Source organism: Oncorhynchus mykiss, chromosome 3 (genome assembly GCF_057628025.1).
Source record: "Oncorhynchus mykiss isolate SJ-2025 chromosome 3, ASM5762802v1, whole genome shotgun sequence".
Classification (NCBI taxonomy): domain Eukaryota; kingdom Metazoa; phylum Chordata; class Actinopteri; order Salmoniformes; family Salmonidae; genus Oncorhynchus; species Oncorhynchus mykiss.
The window spans coordinates 94,093,963-94,115,725 of record NC_143024.1 but is presented as its reverse complement, the minus strand read 5'-3'; the positions used below and the strand labels follow the sequence as shown (position 1 = coordinate 94,115,725).

Here is a 21,763-nt window from a genome sequence, read left to right as displayed (position 1 = left end):
ACCAGCAGGCCTATTATATAAACATCACTAAATCACCAGCAGGCCTATTATATAAACATGACTAATTCACCAGCAGGCCTATTATATAAACATCACTAATTCACCAGCAGGCCTATTATATAAACATCACTAATTCACCAGCAGGCCTTTTATATAAACATGACTAATTCACCAGAAGGCCTATTATATAAACATGACTAATTCACCAGCAGGCCTATTATATAAACATGACTAATTCACCAGAAGGCTTATTATATAAACATCACTAATTCACCAGCAGGCCTATTATATAAACATGACTAATTCACCAGAAGGCTTATTATATAAACATCACTAATTCACCAGAAGGCTTATTATATAAACATGACTAATTCACCAGCAGGCCTATTATATAAACATGACTAATTCACCAGCAGGCCTATTATATAAACATCACTAATTCACCAGCAGGCCTATTATATAAACATCACTAATTCACCAGCAGGCCTATTATATAAACATGACTAATTCACCAGCAGGCCTATTATATAAACATGACTAATGCACCAGGAGGCCTATTATATAAACATCACTAATTCACCAGCAGGCCTATTATATAAACATCACTAATTCACCAGCAGGCCTTTTATATAAACATGACTAATTCACCAGAAGGCCTATTATATAAACATGACTAATTCACCAGCAGGCCTATTATATAAACATGACTAATTCACCAGAAGGCTTATTATATAAACATCACTAATTCACCAGCAGGCCTATTATATAAACATGACTAATTCACCAGAAGGCTTATTATATAAACATCACTAATTCACCAGAAGGCTTATTATATAAACATCACTAATTCACCAGCAGGCCTATTATATAAACATGACTAATTCACCAGAAGGCTTATTATATAAACATCACTAATTCACCAGCAGGCCTATTATATAAACATGACTAATTCACCAGGAGGCCTATTATATAAACATGACTAATTCACCAGGAGGCCTATTATATAAACATGACTAATTCACCAGAAGGCCTATTATATAAATCTTTCCAGGTTATTCTGTAACCAAAAATCAATTAATTCAAGTTGTTCCTTTTGATCAACTGAATGCATTCATATAACAAGCACTTAGCTCTGCATTTTAATTGGAAATGACCTGTAGCAGGCCTAGGTTTAAATTATGCAGGTGTATTAATGAATAGGCTTTAAATGTTGGCTAATTATTTATTAGTATTATCATCGTTATAATACATTTCATTTCAGGCCATGTTATTAGTAGTTTGCCTACATGTGTTCATAGAAAATGTCCTCTCTTTTTTTTTGACAGTCTACATTGTTTTTATTAATTAATTTAGTTGGAAAATAAGAATCCATCGCATCCTTTACGATATGAGCAATGAGGCCCAAAACGTTTGTTTCCACTAAAATAATTGATCTTTAAGTAGTCCTGAAAGAAGCTGCCCTTGTACTTAGTTCTGAGTGAGTCGTCTACTCAATGTAATATTTAGCACAAATGTAAAAAAAAAAATGTAAGTTGTTAAACCATAAAGCTTGACTCATACAGACCAATTCATTTCACAAAAAAAATATATATATATCTAGAGACTAAAAATAACACTCACCACAATCCATCCTACATTTCAGCACTGGGGTGGTTTCCACCCGGATCAACCTCTGCATCTCTCCTGAATCAGATACGGCTAATGTGGCCGGTAGAGCACTAGAGGAGCTCTTTCTCTTTCTTCCACTCATGATGCACGACCCAATATCACATTTAAGTTCCGACAAGCCCCTGATATCACGAATAATACCCGGAAAAAGTCATTTGAAAAGGATTGTGGAAACTTGTAGCAAGTAGCCTAGGCCTACACTCAAGCAAAGAGGAAGGGAAAGGAAATAAATAAACATGTGCTTCTCCCTCTCTCTCTCTCTCTGCGCTCTCCCGGGCTGCAATGCGAGGCCTCTAGCTCTCCTTCAAACTCCATTCAACTGACGCCGCCACTTGTCACTTCAAAAAGGCACAGCTCCACATGTTGCTTTTTGGGATGGGGAGAGTAACGGAGGTGGGGGCGGGTCGGGTTTGATGTCTTGGATAGGATAGGCAGTCTGTGGGAGCGAACAGAACAGCAGCAGGGGCAGACTGGGACAAGAATTTGTCCCTGGCATTTTATCCACACCAGCCCACATCACTGAGCACACCGTCAACTCTTAAAGGGAAACACTATCATCTCTTAAAGGGGAATGGAAACACTATCATCTCTTAAAGGGAAACACTATCATCTCTTAAAGGGAAACACTATCATCTCTTAAAGGGAAACACTATCATCTCTTAAAGGGAAACACTATCATCTCTTAAAGGGAAACACTATCATCTCTTAAAGGGAAACACTATCATCTCTTAAAGGGAAACACTATAATCTCTTAAAGGGAAACACTATCATCTCTTAAAGGGGAATGGAAACACTATCATATCTTAAAGGGGAATGGAAACACTATCATCTCTTAAAGGGGAATGGAAACACTATCATCTCTTAAAGGGGAATGGAAACACTATCAACTCTTAAAGGGGAATGAAAACACTATCAACTCTTAAAGGGGAATGAAAACACTATCAACTCTTAAAGGGGAATGGAAACACTATCATCTCTTAAAGGGGAATGGAAACACTATCATCTCTTAAAGGGGAATGGAAACACTATCAACTCTTAAAGGGAAACACTGTCATCTCTTAAAGGGAAACACTTTCTTCTCTTAAAGGGAAACACTATCATCTCTTAAAGGGGAATGGAAACACTATCATCTCTTAAAGGGAAACACTATCATCTCTTAAAGGGGAATGGAAACACTATCATCTCTTAAAGGGGAATGGAAACACTATCATCTCTTAAAGGGGAATGGAAACACTATCATCTCTTAAAGGGGAATGAAAACACTATCAACTCTTAAAGGGGAATGGAAACACTATCATCTCTTAAAGGGGAATGGAAACACTATCAACTCTTAAAGGGGAATGGAAACACTATCAACTCTTAAAGGGGAATGGAAACACTATCAACTCTTAAAGGGGAATGGAAACAGTATCAACTCTTAAAGGGGAATGGAAACACTATCATCTCTTAAAGGGGAATGGAAACACTATCAACTCTTAAAGGGGAATGGAAACACTATCATCTCTTAAAGGGGAATGGAAACACTATCAACTCTTAAAGGGGAATGGAAACAGTATCAACTCTTAAAGGGGAATGGAAACACTATCATCTCTTAAAGGGGAATGAAAACACTTTAGGAAGTAAATCTAAACAAAGAGATGTTTTCAATCCACTAATACTAAACATGTGTATTTAACACAAAAACATCTCTATATTTAGTATTTTTTATCGTCAACTATGTTAATTTGAGCTATGGTCAGCTCCATCTCAAATTGCCATAGTAACGACTGACGCCAGTGTGTCACTGGCAGGAATCAACAAATTGTCTGTGTTATCGAAGACAGTGAGGTTAGGGGCGGACAACGAAGATGGCAACAACAAGTAGTAATTCAAACATGAGCTGTATAGCACCAGGCTAGATGAATTAGAACTACCTGGCATGATGACTCCTTGCTGTCCCCAGTCCACCTGGTCGTGCTGCTGCTCCAGTTTCAACTGTTCTGCCTGCGGCTGTGGAACCCTGACCTGTTCACCGGATGTGCTACTTGTCCCAGACCTGTTGTTTTCAACTCTCTACAGACAGCAGGAGTGGTAGAGATACTCTGAATGATCGGCTATGAAAAGCCAACTGACAGTTACTCCTGAGGTGCTGACTTGTTGCACCCTCTACAACCACTGTGATTATTATTATTTGACCCTGCTGGTCATTTATGAACATTTGAACATCTTGGCCATGTTCTGTTATAATCTCCACACAGCACAGCCAGAAGAGGACTGGCCACCCCACATAGCCTGGTTCCTCTCTAGGTTTCTTCCTAGGTTTTGGCCTTTCTAGGGAGTTTTTCCTAGCCACCGTGCTTCTACACCTGCATTGCTTGCTGTTTGGGGTTTTAGGCTGGGTTTCTGTACAGCACTTTGTGACATCAGCTGATGTAAGAAGGGCTTTATAAATACATTTGATTTGAACTACACAACAGATGGAGCTGACGGAGAGTGAGAACAGTGAAGACCAGAACTCGCTGTATGAACCTCAGCGCTCAGAATCACCATCACAGTGTGAGCCAAGATATACTATCGATCACTTTGGGTGAGCGGGATGGTGTTTACGAAAAACGGAATAGGAGCAGGCCATTCAACAGTGAATTCAAAAGATACACCCCATCCACAAAGGGAATCGAAGTAGAATTGTTTTTCCACAGATTTATTTTTGACTCGTTTCAACGAATGTGCTACCTTGTCCAAGGTCCGGCTGTTTCGACTCTCTCTCTCTCAACATATTAATGTTTCGACTCTCTCTCTCTCAACATACGAATGTTTCGACTCTCTCTCTCTCTCTCAACATATTAATGTTTCGACTCTCTCTCTCAACATATTAATGTTTCGACTCTCTCTCTCTCAACATACGAATGTTTCGACTCTCTCTCTCTCAACACATGAATGTTTCGACTCTCTCTCTCTCTCTCAACATATTAATGTTTCGACTCTCTCTCTCTCAACATACGAATGTTTCGACTCTCTCTCTCTCTCTCAACATACGAATGTTTTGACTCTCTCTCTCTCAACATATGAATGTTTCGACTCTCTCTCTCAACATATTAATGTTTCGACTCTCTCTCAACATATTAATGTTTTGACTCTCTCTCTCAACATATGAATGTTTCGACTCTCTCTCTCTCAACATACGAATGTTTTGACTCTCTCTCTCTCTCAACATATTAATGTTTCGACTCTCTCTCTCTCTCTCAACATATGAATGTTTCGACTCTCTCTCTCAACATATTAATGTTTCGACTCTCTCTCTCTCAACATATGAATGTTTCGACTCTCTCTCTCTCAACATATGAATGTTTCGACTCTCTCTCTCTCTCAACATACGAATGTTTCGACTCTCTCTCTCTCAACATATGAATGTTTCGACTCTCTCTCTCTCAACATATTAATGTTTCGACTCTCTCTCTCAACATATTAATGTTTCGACTCTCTCTCTCTCAACATATGAATGTTTTGACTCTCTCTCTCTCTCAACATATGAATGTTTTGACTCTCTCTCTCTCTCTCAACATATTAATGTTTCGACTCTCTCAACATATGAATGTTTTGACTCTCTCTCTCTCAACATATTGATGTTTCGACTCTCTCTCTCTCAACATATTAATGTTTCGACTCTCTCTCTCTCTCTCAACATATTAATGTTTCGACTCTCTCTCTCTCAACACATGGATGTTTTGACTCTCTCTCTCTCTCTCAACATACGAATGTTTTGACTCTCTCTCTCAACATATTAATGTTTCGACTCTCTCTCTCAACATACGAATGTTTTGACTCTCTCTCTCTCTCTCAACATATTAATGTTTCGACTCTCTCTCTCAACATACGAATGTTTTGACTCTCACTCTTTCTCAACATATTAATGTTTCGACTCTCTCTCTCTCAACATACGAATGTTTTGACTCTCTCTCTCTCAACATATGAATGTTTTGACTCTCTCAACATATTAATGTTTTGACTCTCTCTCTCTCAACATATTAATGTTTCGACTCTCTCTCTCTCAACATACGAATGTTTCGACTCTCTCTCTCTCAACATATGAATGTTTCGACTCTCTCTCTCTCTCAACATACGAATGTTTCGACTCTCTCTCTCAACATACGAATGTTTCGACTCTCTCTCTCAACATACGAATGTTTCGACTCTCTCTCTCTCTCTCAACATATGAATGTTTCGACTCTCTCTCTCTCTCTCAACATATGAATGTTTCGACTCTCTCTCTCAACATATGAATGTTTTGACTCTCTCTCTCTCTCAACATATGAATGTTTTGACTCTCTCTCTCTCTCAACATATGAATGTTTCGACTCTCTCTCTCTCTCTCAACATACGAATGTTTTGACTCTCTCTCTCTCTCAACATATGAATGTTTCGACTCTCTCTCTCAACATATTAATGTTTCGACTCTCTCTCAACATATTAATGTTTTGACTCTCTCTCTCAACATATGAATGTTTCGACTCTCTCTCTCTCAACATACGAATGTTTTGACTCTCTCTCTCAACATATTAATGTTTCGACTCTCTCTCTCTCTCTCAACATATGAATGTTTCGACTCTCTCTCAACATATTAATGTTTCGACTCTCTCTCTCTCAACATATGAATGTTTCGACTCTCTCTCTCTCAACATATGAATGTTTCGACTCTCTCTCTCTCTCAACATACGAATGTTTCGACTCTCTCTCTCTCAACATATGAATGTTTCGACTCTCTCTCTCTCAACATATTAATGTTTCGACTCTCTCTCTCTCTCTCAACATATTAATGTTTCGACTCTCTCTCTCTCAACATATGAATGTTTTGACTCTCTCTCTCTCTCAACATATGAATGTTTTGACTCTCTCTCTCTCTCTCAACATATTAATGTTTCGACTCTCTCAACATATGAATGTTTTGACTCTCTCTCTCTCAACATATTGATGTTTCGACTCTCTCTCTCTCAACATATTAATGTTTCGACTCTCTCTCTCTCTCTCAACATATTAATGTTTCGACTCTCTCTCTCAACACATGAATGTTTTGACTCTCTCTCTCTCTCTCAACATACGAATGTTTTGACTCTCTCTCTCAACATATTAATGTTTCGACTCTCTCTCTCAACATACGAATGTTTTGACTCTCTCTCTCTCTCTCAACATATTAATGTTTCGACTCTCTCTCTCTCAACATACGAATGTTTTGACTCTCACTCTTTCTCAACATATTAATGTTTCGACTCTCTCTCTCTCAACATACGAATGTTTTGACTCTCTCTCTCTCAACATATGAATGTTTCGACTCGCTCTCTCTCAACATATTAATGTTTTGACTCTCTCTCTCTCAACATATTAATGTTTCGACTCTCTCTCTCAACATACGAATGTTTCGACTCTCTCTCTCTCAACATATGAATGTTTCGACTCTCTCTCTCTCTCAACATACGAATGTTTCGACTCTCTCTCTCAACATACGAATGTTTCGACTCTCTCTCTCAACATACGAATGTTTCGACTCTCTCAACATATGAATGTTTCGACTCTCTCTCTCTCTCTCAACATATGAATGTTTCGACTCTCTCTCTCAACATATGAATGTTTTGACTCTCTCTCTCTCTCAACATATGAATGTTTTGACTCTCTCTCTCTCTCAACATATGAATGTTTCGACTCTCTCTCTCTCTCTCAACATACGAATGTTTCGACTCTCTCTCTCTCAACATATTAATGTTTCGACTCTCTCTCTCTCAACATATTAATGTTTCGACTTTCTCTCTCTCTCAACATATGAATGTTTCGACTCTCTCTCTCTCAACATACGAATGTTTCGACTCTCTCTCTCTCAACATACGAATGTTTCGACTCTCTCTCTCAACATACGAATGTTTCGACTCTCTCTCTCTCTCTCAACATATGAATGTTTCGACTCTCTCTCTCTCTCTCTCAACATATTAATGTTTCGACTCTCTCTCTCTCAACATATTAATGTTCCTACTCTCTCTCTCAACATACGAATGTTTCAACTCTCTCTCTCTCAACATATTAATGTTTCGACTCTCTCTCTCTCTCAACATATGAATGTTTCGACTCTCTCTCTCTCAACATATTAATGTTTCGACTCTCTCTCTCTCAACATACGAATGTTTCGACTCTCTCTCTCTCAACATATGAATGTTTTGACTCTCTCTCTCTCAACATATTAATGTTTCGACTCTCTCTCTCTCAACATATGAATGTTTTGACTCTCTCTCTCTCTCAACATATGAATGTTTTGACTCTCTCTCTCTCTCTCAACATATTAATGTTTCGACTCTCTCAACATATGAATGTTTTGACTCTCTCTCTCTCAACATATTAATGTTTCGACTCTCTCTCTCTCAACATATTAATGTTTCGACTCTCTCTCTCTCTCTCAACATATTAATGTTTCGACTCTCTCAACACATGAATGTTTTGACTCTCTCTCTCTCTCAACATACGAATGTTTTGACTCTCTCTCTCAACATATTAATGTTTCGACTCTCTCTCTCTCAACATACGAATGTTTTGACTCTCTCTCTCTCTCTCAACATATTAATGTTTCAACTCTCTCTCTCTCAACATACGAATGTTTTGACTCTCTCACTCTTTCTCAACATATTAATGTTTCGACTCTCTCTCTCTCAACATACGAATGTTTTGACTCTCTCTCTCTCAACATATGAATGTTTCGACTCTCTCTCTCTCAACATATTAATGTTTTGACTCTCTCTCTCTCAACATATTAATGTTTCGACTCTCTCTCTCTCAACATATGAATGTTTCGACTCTCTCTCTCTCAACATACGAATGTTTCGACTCTCTCTCTCAACATATGAATGTTTCGACTCTCTCTCTCTCTCAACATACGAATGTTTCGACTCTCTCTCTCTCAACATATGAATGTTTCGACTCTCTCTCTCAACATACGAATGTTTCGACTCTCTCTCTCTCTCTCAACATATGAATGTTTTGACTCTCTCTCTCTCTCTCAACATATGAATGTTTCGACTCTCTCTCTCAACATATGAATGTTTTGACTCTCTCTCTCTCTCTCAACATATGAATGTTTTGACTCTCTCTCTCTCTCAACATATGAATGTTTCGACTCTCTCTCTCTCTCTCAACATACCAATGTTTCGACTCTCTCTCTCTCAACATATTAATGTTTCGACTCTCTCTCTCTCAACATATTAATGTTTCGACTCTCTCTCTCTCAACATACGAATGTTTCGACTCTCTCTCTCTCTCAACATATTAATGTTTCGACTCTCTCTCTCTCTCAACATATTAATGTTTCGACTCTCTCTCTCTCTCAACATATGAATGTTTTGACTCTCTCTCTCTCTCAACATATGAATGTTTTGACTCTCTCTCTCTCTCAACATATGAATGTTTCGACTCTCTCTCTCTCTCTCAACATACGAATGTTTTGACTCTCTCTCTCTCTCAACATATGAATGTTTCGACTCTCTCTCTCAACATATTAATGTTTCGACTCTCTCTCAACATATTAATGTTTTGACTCTCTCTCTCAACATATGAATGTTTCGACTCTCTCTCTCTCAACATACGAATGTTTTGACTCTCTCTCTCAACATATTAATGTTTCGACTCTCTCTCTCTCTCTCAACATATGAATGTTTCGACTCTCTCTCAACATATTAATGTTTCGACTCTCTCTCTCTCAACATATGAATGTTTCGACTCTCTCTCTCTCAACATATGAATGTTTCGACTCTCTCTCTCTCTCAACATACGAATGTTTCGACTCTCTCTCTCTCAACATATGAATGTTTCGACTCTCTCTCTCTCAACATATTAATGTTTCGACTCTCTCTCTCTCTCTCAACATATTAATGTTTCGACTCTCTCTCTCTCAACATATGAATGTTTTGACTCTCTCTCTCTCTCAACATATGAATGTTTTGACTCTCTCTCTCTCTCTCAACATATTAATGTTTCGACTCTCTCAACATATGAATGTTTTGACTCTCTCTCTCTCAACATATTGATGTTTCGACTCTCTCTCTCTCAACATATTAATGTTTCGACTCTCTCTCTCTCTCTCAACATATTAATGTTTCGACTCTCTCTCTCAACACATGAATGTTTTGACTCTCTCTCTCTCTCTCAACATACGAATGTTTTGACTCTCTCTCTCAACATATTAATGTTTCGACTCTCTCTCTCAACATACGAATGTTTTGACTCTCTCTCTCTCTCTCAACATATTAATGTTTCGACTCTCTCTCTCTCAACATACGAATGTTTTGACTCTCACTCTTTCTCAACATATTAATGTTTCGACTCTCTCTCTCTCAACATACGAATGTTTTGACTCTCTCTCTCTCAACATATGAATGTTTCGACTCGCTCTCTCTCAACATATTAATGTTTTGACTCTCTCTCTCTCAACATATTAATGTTTCGACTCTCTCTCTCAACATACGAATGTTTCGACTCTCTCTCTCTCAACATATGAATGTTTCGACTCTCTCTCTCTCTCAACATACGAATGTTTCGACTCTCTCTCTCAACATACGAATGTTTCGACTCTCTCTCTCAACATACGAATGTTTCGACTCTCTCAACATATGAATGTTTCGACTCTCTCTCTCTCTCTCAACATATGAATGTTTCGACTCTCTCTCTCAACATATGAATGTTTTGACTCTCTCTCTCTCTCAACATATGAATGTTTTGACTCTCTCTCTCTCTCAACATATGAATGTTTCGACTCTCTCTCTCTCTCTCAACATACGAATGTTTCGACTCTCTCTCTCTCAACATATTAATGTTTCGACTCTCTCTCTCTCAACATATTAATGTTTCGACTTTCTCTCTCTCTCAACATATGAATGTTTCGACTCTCTCTCTCTCAACATACGAATGTTTCGACTCTCTCTCTCTCAACATACGAATGTTTCGACTCTCTCTCTCAACATACGAATGTTTCGACTCTCTCTCTCTCTCTCAACATATGAATGTTTCGACTCTCTCTCTCTCTCTCTCAACATATTAATGTTTCGACTCTCTCTCTCTCAACATATTAATGTTCCTACTCTCTCTCTCAACATACGAATGTTTCAACTCTCTCTCTCTCAACATATTAATGTTTCGACTCTCTCTCTCTCTCAACATATGAATGTTTCGACTCTCTCTCTCTCAACATATTAATGTTTCGACTCTCTCTCTCTCAACATACGAATGTTTCGACTCTCTCTCTCTCAACATATGAATGTTTTGACTCTCTCTCTCTCAACATATTAATGTTTCGACTCTCTCTCTCTCAACATATGAATGTTTTGACTCTCTCTCTCTCTCAACATATGAATGTTTTGACTCTCTCTCTCTCTCTCAACATATTAATGTTTCGACTCTCTCAACATATGAATGTTTTGACTCTCTCTCTCTCAACATATTAATGTTTCGACTCTCTCTCTCTCAACATATTAATGTTTCGACTCTCTCTCTCTCTCTCAACATATTAATGTTTCGACTCTCTCAACACATGAATGTTTTGACTCTCTCTCTCTCTCAACATACGAATGTTTTGACTCTCTCTCTCAACATATTAATGTTTCGACTCTCTCTCTCTCAACATACGAATGTTTTGACTCTCTCTCTCTCTCTCAACATATTAATGTTTCAACTCTCTCTCTCTCAACATACGAATGTTTTGACTCTCTCACTCTTTCTCAACATATTAATGTTTCGACTCTCTCTCTCTCAACATACGAATGTTTTGACTCTCTCTCTCTCAACATATGAATGTTTCGACTCTCTCTCTCTCAACATATTAATGTTTTGACTCTCTCTCTCTCAACATATTAATGTTTCGACTCTCTCTCTCTCAACATATGAATGTTTCGACTCTCTCTCTCTCAACATACGAATGTTTCGACTCTCTCTCTCAACATATGAATGTTTCGACTCTCTCTCTCTCTCAACATACGAATGTTTCGACTCTCTCTCTCTCAACATATGAATGTTTCGACTCTCTCTCTCAACATACGAATGTTTCGACTCTCTCTCTCTCTCTCAACATATGAATGTTTTGACTCTCTCTCTCTCTCTCAACATATGAATGTTTCGACTCTCTCTCTCAACATATGAATGTTTTGACTCTCTCTCTCTCTCTCAACATATGAATGTTTTGACTCTCTCTCTCTCTCAACATATGAATGTTTCGACTCTCTCTCTCTCTCTCAACATACCAATGTTTCGACTCTCTCTCTCTCAACATATTAATGTTTCGACTCTCTCTCTCTCAACATATTAATGTTTCGACTCTCTCTCTCTCAACATACGAATGTTTCGACTCTCTCTCTCTCTCAACATATTAATGTTTCGACTCTCTCTCTCTCTCAACATATTAATGTTTCGACTCTCTCTCTCTCTCAAAATATGAATGTTTCGACTCTCTCTCTCTCAACATATGAATGTTTCGACTCTCTCTCTCTCAACATACGAATGTTTCGACTCTCTCTCTCTCAACATACGAATGTTTTGACTCTCTCTCTCTCTCTCAACATATTAATGTTTCGACTCTCTCTCTCTCAACATATGAATGTTTTGACTCTCTCTCTCTCAACATATTAATGTTTCGACTCTCTCTCTCTCAACATATGAATGTTTTGACTCTCTCTCTCTCTCAACACATGAATGTTTCGACTCTCTCTCTCAACATATTAATGTTTCGACTCTCTCTCTCTCTCTCAACATATTAATGTTTCGACTCTCTCTCTCAACACATGAATGTTTCGACTCTCTCTCTCAACATATGAATGTTTCGACTCTCTCTCTCAACATATTAATGTTTCGACTCTCTCTCTCTCAACATACGAATGTTTCGACTCTCTCTCTCTCTCTCAACATATTAATGTTTCGACTCTCTCTCTCAACATACGAATGTTTTGACTCTCTCTCTCTCTCAACATATGAATGTTTCGACTCTCTCTCTCAACATATTAATGTTTCGACTCTCTCTCTCTCAACATACGAATGTTTTGACTCTCTCTCTCTCAACATATTAATGTTTCGACTCTCTCTCTCAACATATTAATGTTTCGACTCTCTCTCTCTCTCAACATATTAATGTTTCGACTCTCTCTCTCTCTCTCAACATATTAATGTTTCGACTCTCTCTCTCTCTCTCAACATATTAATGTTTCGACTCTCTCTCTCTCTCTCAACATATTAATGTTTCGACTCTCTCTCTCTCAACATATGAATGTTTCGACTCTCTCTCTCAACATATGAATGTTTTGACTCTCTCTCTCTCTCTCAACATACGAATGTTTTGACTCTCTCTCTCTCTCTCTCAACATATTAATGTTTCGACTCTCTCTCTCTCAACATACGAATGTTTTGACTCTCTCTCTCTCTCTCAACATATTAATGTTTCGACTCTCTCTCTCTCAACATACGAATGTTTTGACTCTCTCTCTCTCAACATACGAATGTTTTGACTCTCTCTCTCTTAACATATGAATGTTTCGACTCTCTCTCTCTCTCAACATATTAATGTTTCGACTCTCTCTCTCAACATATGAATGTTTCGACTCTCTCTCTCTCAACATACGAATGTTTTGACTCTCTCTCTCTCAACATATTAATGTTTCGACTCTCTCTCTCTCTCAACATACGAATGTTTCGACTCTCTCTCAAATTCAAATTCAAATTCAAATTCAAGCTGCTTTATTGGCATGAAAAACATTGTGTCAATATTGCCAAAGCAACAATGTATGCAATATACATTGTAACAAAATTATAAATGATAGCAAATAATAATATAAAATGGTAGTAAATAATAATACAAAATTAAATACAAAAATAAATACAATAAAATGGTAACAGTCTACAGTAAACATTAATAATTATAGTAATAACAATAATAGTAATAATAAGTAAGTTACTGTTTACTATGCAGATGTTATTATTCAGTGTCCCTCAGGCTATGGCAGGAAAATACATATTTGGCTGCAAGAGGAGCCATTGCTCCTTCGCCCATGAGTATTCTTAGTTTTTCCTCTGGGTTCAATTTGTAAAAATTTGGAATATATGTAGTCATTTCTGTGAATAATGAGTCTCTTTGTGAGGAATATTTATCACAGTAAAGGAGAAAGTGCATCTCTGTCTCTACCTCCCCTGTCATGCAGTGACCACATACACGCTCCTCTTTGGGTAGCCATGTCTTTTTATGTCTGCCGGTTTCTATTGCCAATCGGTGGTCACTCAGCCTGTACTTGGTAAGGATCTGTCTCTGCTTCGTATCTCTGACAGAGTAGAGATAATCAGCCAATTCATATTCTCTGTTTAGGGTCAGATAGCAATTTAGTCGGCTTTGGGATTTTGTTTCGTTTTTCCAGTATTGTAAGTATGATTCCTTTGATTGGTTCATGATTTTGTTTATTGGAATTCTTTTTTTTGAAGCAGTGCTGGTGTCAGCTTGGTTGGTGAGGTCCAACACCAGCTGACTGAGAGGGCTCGTTTCTGGGCTCAGCTCTTGGTCTTGAAGTGCTTTAAATTGCAGACTCGAATTTGGACTTGAATTTAGATGTAGCCAAAATTTTAATGATCTTTTCTGTATTTTCATTATTACTGGAAAACGGCCCAATTCTGCCCTACATGCATTAGTTGGTGTATTTCTCTGGACTTGTAGAATTTTCCGACAGAATTCTGCATGTAGGGTTTCAATTGGATGTTTGTCCCACATTTTAAAATCCAGTTTATTGAGTGGCCCCCAAACCTCACTTCCATAAAGTGCTATTGGTAGGATTACACTGTCAAATATTTTAGTCCAAATTCTAATTGGGATGTTGATTTTGAATAATTTCATTTTTATTGCATACATTGCTCTGCGGGCTTTTTCTTTGAGTGCCTTCACTGCCATATTAAAGTTTCCCGATGCAGATATGGTCAGACCAAGGTAGGTGTAATTTTTTGTGTGTTCAATTAAGGTGTTGTTCAGGGTGAATTTACATTTTTGTTTCTGACATCTGGGTTTTTTTTGGAAAATCATGATTTTAGTTTTTTGGAAATTTACTGCCAGGGCCCAATTATGGCAATATTGCTCCAGAATATTAATGTTTTGTTGAAGACCTTCTTTGGTTGGTGATAGAAGTACCAAGTCATCAGCATATAGCAGGTATTTCACCTCTGTGTCAAATAGTGTGAGTCCTGGGGCTGGAGATTGGTCCAACATGTCTGCTAATTCATTGATATAAATGTTGAAAAGATTTGGACTCAAATTGCAGCCTTGTCTCACACCTCGACATTGTGAAAAAAATTCTGTTCTTTGGTTTTTGATTTTTATTGCACACTTATTTTCTGTGTACATACATTTTATTAAGTCATACACCTTACCACCAAGCCCACTTTGTAGAATTTTGTAGAATAGCCCTTCGTGCCAAATCGAATCAAATGCTTTTTTAAAGTCAATAAAGCAAGCAAAGATTTTGCCCTCTTTTTTTTGGTGGACGTGTTTATTAATTAGTGTGTGTAAGGTGTATATATGGTCAGTAGTGCGATGGTTAGGGAGAAAGACAATTTGACATTTACTTATTACATTTTTTTCTTGAAGAAAGGTTTGAATTCTTGAATTCAAAATGCTACAGAAAATCTTTCCCAAGTTACTGTTGACGCAAATTCCCCTGTAATTATTGGGGTCTGATTTGTCTCCACTTTTGTGGATAGGGGAGATGAGCCCCTGGTTCCAGACATCAGGGAAGCAGCCAGAAGTTAAAACCATGTTGAACAATTTAAGCACAGCATTTTGCAACTCAGGTGTGCTGTTTTTCAGCATTTCATTTCTGATGTTGTCTACACCACAAGCCTTTTTTGATTTAATAGATTTGAGCTTTTCATTTAGTTCTTGTTGGGTTATTGGGTAATCTAATGGATTTTGGTTGTTTTTAATGACTGATTCCAGGATGTTCAATTTTTCTTTAATTTCTAATTGGTTCTGGTTTAAGTCTTTTTGTGGGATGTTTTTGTATAGATTATCAAAGTAAGTTTTCCAAATTCCTACATCTTGTATGGCTAATTCTTGTGGCTTTGTTGTGCTTAAATTGTTCCACATGTCCCAGAACTGATTTTGGTCAATTGCGTTTTCAATTTCATCAAGTGTCTTGTTGGTATAATTCAATTTCTTGCATTTCAGTGTTTGTTTATACTGTTTCAGAGTTTCAAAGTATTCATATCGTAGCTCTGGGTTGTTTTGCTGCTTATGTTTTTTGTTTGACATTTGTCTTAGGTGTTTTCTAATTGTTTTACATTCATTATCAAACCATTTGTCAGAAACATTTTGATTTTTGCTTCTGATGTTGCATTGCTTTGGTTTTCTCAAATTTGCTTTCGATGCTGCTTTTTGGAATATGCAGTTGATGTTTTGGGTAGCTGAATTGACACCATCTTTATTGTTTTGGTACTGTGAGTTATTGAAAAACTGTATAGAGTTCTCTCTCTCTCTCTCAACATATGAATGTTTCGACTCTCTCTCTCTCTCTCAACATATTAATGTTTCGACTCTCTCTCTCTCTCAACCTACGAATGTTTCGACTCTCTCTCTCAACATATGAATGTTTCGACTCTCTCTCTCTCAACATACGAATGTTTTGACTCTCTCTCTCTCTCAACACATGAATGTTTCGACTCTCTCTCTCTCTCTCAACATATTAATGTTTCGACTCTCTCTCTCAACATATTAATGTTTTGACTCTCTCTCTCTCTCAACATACGAATGTTTCGACTCTCTCTCTCTCTCTCAACATATTAATGTTTCGACTCTCTCTCTCTCAACATACGAATGTTTCGACTCTCTCTCTCAACATATTAATGTTTCTACTCTCTCTCTCTCAACACATGAATGTTTCGACTCTCTCTCTCTCAACATACGAATGTTTCGACTCTCTCTCTCTCTCAACATATTAATGTTTCGACTCTCTCTCTCTCTCAACATATGAATGTTTCGACTCTCTCTCTCTCAACATACGAATGTTTCGACTCTCTCTCTCTCTCAACATATTAATGTTTTGACTCTCTCTCTCTCTCAACATATGAATGTTTCGACTCTCTCTCTCTCAACATACGAATGTTTCGACTCTCTCTCTCTCTCAACATATTAATGTTTCGACTCTCTCTCTCAACATATGAATGTTTCGACTCTCTCTCTCTCAACATACGTATGATCAGCTATGAAAAGCCAACTGACATTTGCTCCTGAGGTGTTGAACTGTTGCACCTTCTATAATCACTGTGGTTATTATTTCTGATGTAAAAAGGGCTTTTTGTAAAATGTATTTGATTGATTGATTGTTTGCTGTGCTGGATGTTGTCTATTCACTGACTGTCTGAGTGATGGGACATTTATATAGTATCTGTAACAATTTTTGTTGTGTATTTAATCTGCATTTTAATTTCTTAAAGTGTCAATCAGCAGTAGAAACAGTGTCTCCCTGCTCCTCTTTGGGTAAAACGCTGATTGATGGGCCTGGAGAAATGTAACCACTCTCAGATTAATAGACAGAGCTATAGATACAAGGACTGACCATCCATGATATCAACATTGTAATCCTGTTTCTATGGTCTGTTTCCACTACCATGTACCCAGTTTGCTTTGGATAAAGGTGTCTGCTGAATGGCATATATTATTAAAGTCTACTTTGACACCGGCCAACTAACTAGTGTAGTTACCATTAATTTCCACTAGATGGCAGCCAAAGCTCTAGTTACCATTCATTTCCACTAGATGGCAGCCAAAGCTCTAGTTACCATTCATTTCCACTAGATGGCAGCCAAAGCTCTAGTTACCATTAATTTCCACTAGATGGCGGCTGAAGCTCTAGTTACCATTCATTTCCACTAGATGGCGGCTGAAGTCACTAGTCTAGCGACTGGGACACGGGGTTTGTGTGTGCGTTGAAAGTAGTTTTCATCTTCAAAGCAAGTTAATCTGGTTACGCTTGAACCTGTTATAGTGGACAAGCTAAGTAATATTTTTACACAAGGTACAGGCATCCATGTGGTCCATGTCTTAGGCTTTATTTAGAGATTTACTAAATTGTTTTTTTTTCTTCAAACTTTTCTTCACCTTTTATTTTACGACAGGGATCTTAGACCACCATAAAGAATCCGTCCAGATCCTTGATATTCTTCATCAGTAATTATGGACTGTCCTCTTTCAATTCCAACCACAGGTTTTCAATGGGGTTGAAGTCCGGAGACTGAGATGGCCATTGCAAAAATGTTGATTTTTGTGGTCAATTAACCATTTCTTTGTGAATTTTGATGTGTGCTTGGGGTTACTGTCTGGCAGCAAGACACGTTCATTACAGGAATAATGACGGTAGATAATGCTCTTTACTGTTTGACCAAATCATGGTTTTAACCACACACCCCCAAAATAGGAGGTTTTGAGTGAGGTGAAATATCCGTAACACCCTGTATATAGCCTCCACATTGACTCTGTACCATAACACCCTGTATATAGCCTCCACATTGACTCTGTACCGTAACACCCTGTATATAGCCTCCACATTGACTCTGTACCGTAACACCCTGTATATAGCCTCCACATTGACTCTGTACCATAACACCCTGTATATAGCCTCCACATTGACTCTGTACCGTAACACCCTGTATATAGCCTCCACATTGACTCTGTACCGTAATACCCTGTATATAGCCTCCACATTGACTCTGTACTGTAACACCCTGTATTTAGCCTCCACATTGACTCTGTACCGTAACACCCTGTATATAGCCTCCACATTGACTCTGTACCGTAATACCCTGTATTTAGCCTCCACATTGACTCTGTACCGTAACACCCTGTATATAGCCTCCACATTGACTCTGTACCGTAATACCCTTTATATAGCCTCCACATTAACTCTGTACCGTAACACCCTGTGTATAGCCTCCACATTGACTCTGTACCATAACACCCTGTATATAGCCTCCACATTGACTCTGTACCGTAACACCCTGTATATAGCCTCCACATTGACTCTGCACCGTAATACCCTGTATATAGCCTCCACATTGACTCTGTACCGTAACACCCTGTATATAGCCTCCACATTGACTCTGTACCGTAATACCCTGTATATAGCCTCCACATTGACTCTGTACCGTAACACCCTGTATATAGCCTCCACATTGACTCTGTACCGTAACACCCTGTATATAGCCTCCACATTGACTCTGTACCGTAATACCCTGTATATAGCCTCCACATTGACTCTGTACCGTAACACCCTGTATATAGCCTCCACATTGACTCTGTACCGTAATACCCTGTATATAGCCTCCACATTGACTCTGTACCGTAACACCCTGTATATAGTCTCCACATTGACTCTGTACTGTAACACCCTGTATATAGCCTCCACATTGACTCTGTACCATAACACCCTGTGTATAGCCTCCACATTGACTCTGTACCATAACACCCTGTATATAGCCTCCACATTGACTCTGTACCATAACACCCTGTATATAAACCTGTATTGTTATTTTACTGCTGCTGTTTTTATTTATTTGTTACTTTTATTTTCTATTTTTTACTTAACACTTATTTTTCTTAAAATGTCATTGCAGGTTAGGAGAATTAGGTTAAGGTTAGGAAAAGAGCTGGGGTTAGCCAAGGCCTCTTGATAGGTGCCTGGGCGTTGCCCATTGATCAACCAAAGGCTCGTTATAGGTTAGTATGACAGAGAAATTGAGTAAAAATCATAAATCTTAACAGGCCCATGGGGCTGCCAACCATGTCACCTCTTACATTGTCTTATTTTTGTAAAAAAGCATATTTTTGTGTGTCAATTTTGACCAGCGCATCCAACTATCAATTGAATTTACCACAGGTAGAATCAAGTTGTAGAAACATCTCAAAGGTGATCAATGAAAAGTCTGAATATTTATGTAAATACGATATCAGTTTTTTATTTGTGCAAGCATTTCTAAAAAACAGTTTTTGCTTTGTCATTATGGGGTATTGTGTGTAGATTGATGAGGGAAAAACATTTATTTAACCCATTTTAGAATGAGGCTGTAACGTAACAAAATGTGGAAAAAGTCAAGGGGTCTGAATACTTTCCGAATGCACTGTATGTGAAGGGATGAAAACACATGAGAACAAATGACTCAGTGCCAGTGCTATCCAGGGTCCTTAAGACATCCCTACCCTAACCCTACTCTTACCTTATGTCACACCCTGATCTGTTTCACTTGTCTTTGTGCTCGTCTCCACCCCCCTCCAGGTGTCGCCCGTCTTCCTCATTATCCCCGGTGTATTTATACCCGTGTTCTCTGTTTGTCTGTTGCCAGTTCGTCTTGTCTCGTCAAGTCTACCAGCGTTTTTGTTTTGACTGTACTCCTGTTTCTTGTTAGTTCCTGTTTTCTCCCGGTTGTTGATCATTCTGCCTACCTGACCCTGAGCCTGCCTGCCGTTCTGTACCTTACAGACTTTGCCCTGGATTACTGACCTCTGCCTGCCTTTGACCTGTCGTTTGCCTGCCCCCTGTTTCATAAATAAACATTTATTATTTCAAACGGTCTACATCTGGGTCTTATCCTGAGGTCTGATACCTTAACCCCTAACCTTACTGTAACCGTAACCGTAACCCTAACCGTAACTCTAACCGTAACTCTAACCGTAAACCTTACCATATCTCTAACCGTAAACCTTACCATATCTCTAACCGCAACCCTAACCGTAAACCTTACCATATCTCTAACCGTAAACCTTACCGTAACTCTAACCATAAACATTACCGTAACTCTAACCGTAAACCTTACCGTAACTCAAACCGTAAACCTTACTGTAACTCTAACCGTAAACCTTCCCATAACTCTAACCGTAAACCTTACCGTAACCCTTACTGTAAACCTTACCGTAACCCTTACTGTAAACCTTACCGTAACTCTAACCTTACCGTAACCCTAACTGTACACCTTCTCGTAACCTTAACCGTAAACCTTACCGTAACCCTAACTGTAAACCTTCCCGTAACTCTAACCGTAAACCATACCGTAACCCTTACTGTAAACCTTACCTTAACCCTTACTGTAAACCTTACCGTAACTCTAACCTCACCGTAACCCTAACTGTACACCTTACCATAACCTTAACCGTAAACCTTACCGTAACTCTAACCGTAAACCTTACCGTAACCCTAACCGTAAACCTTACCATATCTCTAACCGTAAACCTTACCGTAACACTAACCGTAAACCTTACCGTAACCCTTACTGTAAACCTTATCGTAACTTTAACTCTAACTGTAAACCTTAGAGGGGGAGAAGAGAGAGGAGAGAGAGGAGTGGGGGAAGAGAGAGGAGAGAGAGGAGAGGGGGAAGAGAGAGGAGAGGGGGAAGAGAGAGGAGAGAGAGAGGAGAGGGGGAAGAGAGAGGAGAGAGAGGAGAGGGGGAATAGAGAGGAGAGGGGGAAGAGAGAGTAGACGGGGGAAGAGAGAGGAGTAGGGGAAGAGAGAGAGGAGTGGGGGAAGAGAGAGGAGAGAGAGGAGAGGGGAAGAGAGAGGAGAGAGAGGAGAGGGGGAAGAGAGAGGAGAGGGGGAAGAGAGAGGAGAGAGACGAGTGGGGAAGAGAGAGGAGAGAGAGGAGAGGGGGAAGAGAGAGGAGTGTGGGAAGAGAGAGGAGAGAGAGGAGAGGGGGAAGAGAGAGGAGAGGGGGAAGAGAGAGGAGTGGGGGAAGAGAGAGGAGAGAGAGGAGAGGGGTAAGAGAGAGGAGAGAGAGGAGTGTTGGAAGAGAGAGGAGAGGGGGAAGAGAGAGGAGAGAGAGGAGAGGTGGAAGAGAGAGGAGAGGGGGAAGATAGAGGAGTGAGGAGTGGGGGGAGAGGAGAGAGACGAGTGGGGAAGAGAGAGAGGAGTGGGGGAATATATAGACATTTAGCAAGGTTGTCCTGTATCATTCTATTGTATTACTCATCTCCTAGCAGCGTTACAAACACATGGAGGGAGGAAGAGAGAGAATATTCACTTTATATATTATCTACCTCACTTGCTTTGGCAATGTTAACACATGTTTCCCATGCCAATAAAGCCCTTGA

At 38.8% G+C, this 21,763-nt stretch overlaps 1 protein-coding gene across 1 annotated transcript in view; it reads right to left on the bottom strand.

Annotated features, from left to right (window-relative positions):
* The window catches only part of LOC110504940 (receptor-type tyrosine-protein phosphatase-like N), a 233,826-nt gene that overhangs the window by 24,904 nt on the left and 187,159 nt on the right, over positions 1-21,763 (bottom strand). The gene's annotated exons all lie outside the window — the stretch shown is intronic.